The following is a 7,635-nucleotide window of genomic DNA, read 5'->3' as shown; positions in this document are numbered from 1 at the left end:
AAATAAAAATAAAATGTAAATAAATTAATTAAAATCATAGAAAAGGACTGTCAAGCCAGGCAGTGATGGTGCATGTCTTTAATCCCAGCACTCAGGGAAACAGAGACAGGAGGATATCTGAGTGAGTTCGAGGCCAGCCCGGTCTAGGGAGGGAGTTCCGCAGATAGCCAGTTATACACAAAGAAAACTATGTTCTAAAAAATCAAAAAGAAGAGGGACATTGGGGGGAAGAGGGAGGAGTGGAGGGAGAGTGTGGGCAGGGAGGGAGGGAGGGAGAGAAAGGACAGAGAGAAAGAAGTCCAACAAGCATAGTGAATAGCAGCACACACTAATCCTAGATCTTGAGAGGCAGGAGATCAGGAACTCATGGATAGCCACCTAAAGAAACCCTCTCTGGGGGTTGGGGATTTAGCTCAGTGGCAGAGCGCTTGCCTAGCAAAAAAAAAAAAAAAAAAAAAAAAAAAAAAAACCCTCTCTGGCTCACACCCTTAAACCCAGGCCTGGAGAGGCAGAGGTAGGCAGATCTCTGTGAGTTCCAGGACAGCCAGGGCTACACAGAGAAACCCTGTCTTAAGAAAACAAAAACAAACCAAACTTTCAAATAGCTCATGGGTAATGGGTCTTTCTGTTAAGCCTGATAGCTTGAGTTTGATCCCCCCTACATCAAAGGAGGAGAAAACTAATTCCTTAAAGTTGCTGTCTGGCCTCCACACATGCAACCTGGCACTTGTATACCCACATACATATATGAAAGTAAATAAATGCGATGTATGAAGAAATGTAAATGCAATTATATATTCAGAAAACATACGAGAGAATTTGAGCTAGGTACAGTTGTAGCATGTTTGCAATGTTAGCACTGGGGATTAGAGGCAAAGGGATTAGGAGCTCAAGAGTGGCTTTATCTACATAGTAAGTTACAGGTCAGCACTGGATGTATGGACCTGTTTTCAAGCAAACAAACAACTGAGTTTTCAGCAGTTGTGGTATTTGATGGCAAGGTGTATGGAAAGAGGAACTGGTTTTATATTGAGAGTTTGGGTTTAAACATGGTGTACTCTGAGAAGCACAAGCAGACAGAGTAAAGTCACAGATAAATATATGATCTAGAATGTTGATTTTAAGTGTTGGAGTTGATGGTTTATGAATGAGAGAAGAGAGAGTGCAGAATGAGAAGATGATGTAAGACCAATCTTTGAAAACTTCAGTGACAGGCGATGAGTTGCAGATTTGGTGAAGCGGCAGAAAGAGATCTGGGTGCAAACCCTGCAGGACCTGATGTCATAATAAAAGGAGAATTTGGTTACCAGGGAAGAGTGTTTCAAGGAGAAAGTGGGCCAGAGAGAAGTGGGCATTAAATAGAAGATTTTCTTTTTGGTTTGGTAACATAGGTATCATGAATAAAAAGAAAATACCCTCTTGGAGCTGGGTGTGCTGGACCACACAAGCAATTCCAGCACTAGGTGCAGAATGGAGGAGAAAAGAAGATTGAGAGTGTGAGGTTGCCTGGCTACATAGGGAATTCAAGGCCAGATTGGGATATAGGAGACCCTGTCAAAAGGAAAGAAAGAGGAGAGAGGGAGAGAGGGAGCAAGCAAGGGAGGGAGGGAGGGAGAGAGAGAGCACTCTGTTCTGCTTTCTCAAAAAGAGAGAGGGAGGGAAGGAGGGAGGGAGAAAGGGAGGGATAGAGGGAGGGAGGGATTGAGAGTGGGAGAGAAAGCTAACTATTGGAGATAATTATCAAGATAAAAGCCAGTTGTGGGTTCAGAGTTGAGTAAGAGGTAATAAAATGGAGTTACTTGATATAGATAGCTCATTTGATTTGGTTACAGAAGTTTAAGTTACAGAAGGACAAGAATACTATATAACCCACTTTAAATATCATACAGACCAGTGAGGCACACCTTTAGTCACTGATCTGCATTGCCCCAACTCCAAAACAGCAAGGGATACATAAAGAGACCTTGTCTCAAAACAAAATAAATGATTACTGAGAAGATGAAAATTCCCTTTGATAACTGAGTTTCTCTCCCATCTTCCAAATAAGCTTTGTTACAAGGCTGTTGTGTTTTTCCTGCCTTTTTATTTATACACACATATGTACACAGTGGTATATATACTTGCGTTATTCATTTATTTTTTGGTCTAGCATGACATAGAATGGACTACTTAATTATTTTAAGATGTAATATTAAATTAGCATATCATGGGCTAAAGAGCACATACTCCTCTTGCAGAGGACCTCAGTTCAGTTCCCAGAATGCATGTCAGGCACCTCAAAACTGCTTGTAGTTCCAGTTCCAGGGCACCTGCATGCATATGGTATACATAAACTCGTGCAGGCATACACACATGCACATAATAAATAAATACACATTCTTTGGAAGTAGCTCATCCTATCTTACTTCACTATTTCTCCCTCTCCCTCTCCCACTCCCTCCCCCCTCTCTTTCTGAGACAGGTCCTCATGTCTCTCAGTCTGGCCTTGAACTTATTTTGTAACCAAGGATGGCCTTGAATTTCTTATCATCCACTTCTTTGTTTTTTGTTTTTTTTTTTTATATGCAAACCATTTGGGATTTATTCTAAGTCGTTTTAAGTTTGTTTGTTTTTGAGACAGGTTCTCATGTAGTCCAGGCTGGACTCAAACTCACTATGTGGGTTGGGGATTTAGCTCAGTGGTAGAGCATTTGCCTAGCAAGTGCAAGGCCCTGGGTCCCCAGCTCCAAAAAAAAAAAAAAGAAAGAAAAAAGAAAGAAAGAAAGAAAGAAAGAAAGAAAGAAAGAAAGAAAGAAAGAAAGAAAACAAACTCACTATGTAACAGAAGATGACTTTTGAACCTTTTTTTTTCTTTTTCTTCTTTTTGGTTTTTCCAGACAAGGTTTCTCTGTGTAGCCCTGGCTGTAGACCAGGCTGACCTTGAATTCAAATATCTGCCTGCCTCTGCTTTCGAAATGTTGGGATTAAAGGTGCGTGCCTCCACCGACTGGCAGTCTTTGAACTCTTTTTTTTTTTAAAGTTTCAAAAAATTCAAATTATATATCTGTATATATATATTTATATTTATATAAAAAGATCAATAATAGCAGTGTGTTATGCATCAACAGCAGCAACAGCTTTTCCAGGTTCTGCAGTCATCTGAACAAAACTGTAGAGATATCCAGCACACTCCATTAAAAAAAAAAGTAAAAAAACAAAACCCGAGAAAACAGCACAGTTCTGTTACTCTTGTGGTACCTGACACCATTTTTTTTTAAATTAGCTTCTCAATCATCATCTGGAAAGAAAACATTCTGAGCAACATCATTAAAAACAGCTCTGGCCCGGCCCGCAGCAGCTCTCTGCTCCCAGACCCGGTGAGAGAGAGACCCAACCGCCTGGTCAGGTGGGCACTCCTGAGGATGCAGAGTGGAAGAGACCACCAACACTGCCCACCCCTGCCCACATCTCTGGCCCAAGAGGAAACTGTATAAGGCCTCTGGGCTCCCGTGGGGGAGGACCCAGGAGCGGCAGGACCCCTGCCTGAGACACCGCCGGAACCTGAGGGAAACAGACCGGATAAACAGTTCTCTGCACCCAAATCCCGTGGGAGGGAGAGCTAAACCTTCAGAGAGGCAGGCAAGCCTGGGAAACCAGAAGAGACTGCTCCCTGCACACACATCTCGGACGCCAGAGGAAAAAGCCAAAGACCATCTGGAACCCTGGTGCACTGATGATCCCGGAAGGGGCAGCACAGGTCTTCCTGGTTGCTGCCGCTGCAGAGAGCCCCTGGACAGCAACCCACGAGCGAACCTGAGCCTCGGGACCACAGGTAAGACGAAATTTTCTGCTGCAAGAAAGCTGCCTGGTGAACTCAAGACACAGGCCCACAGGAACAGCTGAAGACCAGTAGAGAGGAAAAACTACACGCCCGAAAGCAGAACACTCTGTCCCCAGAACTGACTGAAAGAGAGGAAAACAGGTCTACAGCACTCCTGACACACAGGCTTACAGGACAGTCTAGCCACTGTCAGAAATAGCAGAACAAAGTAACACTAAAGATAATCTGATGGCGAGAGGCAAGCGCAGGAACCCAAGCAACAGAAACCAAGACTACATGGCATCATCGGAGCCCAATTCTCCCACCAAAACAAACATGGAATATCCAAACACACCAGAAAAGCAAGATCTAGTTTCAAAATCATATTTGATCATGATGCTGGAGGACTTCAAGAAAGACATGAACACACTTAGGGAAACACAGGAAAACATTAATAAACAAGTAGAAGCCTACAGAGAGGAATCGCAAAAATCCCTGAAAGAATTCCAGGAAAACACAATCAAACAGTTGAAGGAATTAAAAATGGAAATAGAAGCAATCAAGAAAGAACACATGGAAACAACCCTGGATATAGAAAACCAAAAGAAGAGACAAGGAGCTGTAGATACAAGCCTCGCCAACAGAATACAAGAGATGGAAGAGAGAATCTCGGGAGCAGAAGATTCCATAGAAATCATTGACTCAACTGTCAAAGATAATGTAAAGCGGAAAAAGCTACTGGTCCAAAACATACAGGAAATCCAGGACTCAATGAGAAGATCAAACCTAAGGATAATAGGTATAGAAGAGAGTGAAGACTCCCAGCTCAAAGGACCAGTAAATATCTTCAACAAAATCATAGAAGAAAACTTCCCTAACCTAAAAAAAGAGATACCCATAGACATACAAGAAGCCTACAGAACTCCAAATAGATTGGACCAGAAAAGAAACACCTCCCGTCACATAATTGTCAAAACACCAAACGCACAAAATAAAGAAAGAATATTAAAAGCAGTAAGGGAAAAAGGTCAAGTAACATATAAAGGCAGACCTATCAGAATCACACCAGACTTCTCGCCAGAAACTATAAAGGCCAGAAGAACCTGGACTGATGTCATACAGACCCTAAGAGAACACAAATGCCAGCCCAGGTTACTGTATCCAGCAAAACTCTCAATTAACATTGATGGAGAAACCAAGATATTCCATGACAAAACCAAATTTACACAATATCTTTCTACAAATCCAGCACTACAAAGGATAATAAATGGTAAAGCCCAACATAAGGAGGCAAGCTATACCCTAGAAGAAGCAAGAAACTAATCGTCTTGGCAACAAAACAAAGAGAATGAAAGCACACAAACATAACCTCACATCCAAATATGAATATAACGGGAAGCAATAATCACTATTCCTTAATATCTCTCAATATCAATGGCCTCAACTCCCCAATAAAAAGACATAGATTAACAAACTGGATACGCAACGAGGACCCTGCATTCTGCTGCCTACAGGAAACACACCTCAGACACAAAGACAGACACTACCTCAGAGTGAAAGGCTGGAAAACAACTTTCCAAGCAAATGGTCAGAAGAAGCAAGCTGGAGTAGCCATTCTAATATCAAATAAAATCAATTTTCAATTAAAAGTCATCAAAAAAGATAAGGAAGGACACTTCATATTCATCAAAGGAAAAATCAACCAAGATGAACTCTCAATCCTAAATATCTATGCCCCAAATACAAGGGCACCTACATACGTAAAAGAAACGTTACTAAAGCTCAAAACACACATTGCACCTCACACAATAATAGTGGGAGATTTCAACACCCCACTCTCATCAATGGACAGATCATGGAAACAGAAATTAAACAGTGATGTCGACAGACTAAGAGAAGTCATGAGCCAAATGGACTTAACGGATATTTATAGAATATTCTATCCTAAAGCAAAAGGATATACCTTCTTCTCAGCTCCTCATGGTACTTTCTCCAAAATTGACCATATAATTGGTCAAAAAACGGGCCTCAACAGGTACAGAAAGATAGAAATAATCCCATGCGTGCTATCGGACCACCACGGCCTAAAACTGGTCTTCAATAACAATAAGGGAAGAATGCCCACATATGGGTGGAAATTGAACAATGCTCTACTCAATGATAACCTGGTCAAGGAAGAAATAAAGAAAGAAATTAAAAACTTTTTAGAATTTAATGAAAATGAAGATACAACATACTCAAACTTATGGGACACAATGAAAGCTGTGCTAAGAGGAAAACTCATAGCGCTGAGTGCCTGCAGAAAGAAACAGGAAAGAGCATATGTCAGCAGCTTGACAGCACACCTAAAAGATCTAGAACAAAAAGAAGCAAATACACCCAGGAGGAGTAGAAGGCAGGAAATAATCAAACTCAGAGCTGAAATCAACCAAGTAGAAACAAAAAGGACCATAGAAAGAATCAACAGAACCAAAAGTTGGTTCTTTGAGAAAATCAACAAGATAGATAAACCCTTAGCCAGACTAACGAGAGGACACAGAGAGTGCGTCCAAATTAACAAAATCAGAAATGAAAAGGGAGACATAACTACAGATTCAGAAGGAAATTCAAAAAATCATCAGATCTTACTATAAAAACCTATATTCAACAAAATTTGAAAATCTTCAGGAAATGGACAATTTCCTAGACAGATACCAGGTATCGAAGTTAAATCAGGAACAGATAAACCAGTTAAACAACCCCATAACTCCTAAGGAAATAGAAGCAGTCATTAAAGGTCTCCCAACCAAAAAGAGCCCAGGTCCAGACGGGTTTAGTGCAGAATTCTATCAAACCTTCATAGAAGACCTCATACCAATATTATCCAAACTATTCCACAAAATTGAAACAGATGGATCACTACCGAATACCTTCAACGAAGCCACAATTACTCTTATACCTAAACCACACAAAGACACAACAAAGAAAGAGAACTTCAGACCAATTTCCCTTATGAATATCGACGCAAAAATACTCAATAAAATTCTGGCAAACCGAATTCAAGAGCACATCAAAACAATCATCCACCATGATCAAGTAGGCTTCATCCCAGGCATGCAGGGATGGTTTAATATACGGAAAACCATCAACGTGATCCATTATATAAACAAACTGAAAGAACAAAACCACATGATCATTTCATTAGATGCTGAGAAAGCATTTGACAAAATTCAACACCCCTTCATGATAAAAGTCCTGGAAAGAATAGGAATTCAAGGCCCATACCTAAACATAGTAAAAGCCATATACAGCAAACCAGTTGCTAACATTAAACTAAATGGAGAGAAACTTGAAGCAATCCCACTAAAATCAGGGACTAGACAAGGCTGCCCACTCTCTCCCTACTTATTCAATATAGTTCTTGAAGTTCTAGCCAGAGCAATCAGACAACAAAAGGAGATCAAGGGGATACAGATCGGAAAAGAAGAGGTCAAAATATCACTATTTGCAGACGACATGATAGTATATTTAAGTGATCCCAAAAGTTCCACCAGAGAACTACTAAAGCTGATAAACAACTTCAGCAAAGTGGCTGGGTATAAAATTAACTCAAATAAATCAGTTGCCTTCCTCTATACAAAAGAGAAACAAGCCGAGAAAGAAATTAGGGAAACGACACCCTTCATAATAGACCCAAATAATATAAAGTACCTCGGTGTGACTTTAACCAAGCAAGTAAAAGATCTGTACAATAAGAACTTCAAGACACTGAGGAAAGAAATTGAAGAAGATCTCAGAAGATGGAAAGATCTCCCATGCTCATGGATTGGCAGGATTAATATAGTAAAAATGGCCAT

Source organism: Rattus norvegicus, chromosome X (assembly GCF_021556685.1).
Source record: "Rattus norvegicus strain SHRSP/BbbUtx chromosome X, alternate assembly SHRSP_T2T, whole genome shotgun sequence".
Classification (NCBI taxonomy): Eukaryota; Metazoa; Chordata; class Mammalia; order Rodentia; family Muridae; genus Rattus; species Rattus norvegicus.
The sequence above is the reverse complement of the archived record's forward strand: the minus strand, read 5'-3'. Positions refer to the sequence as shown.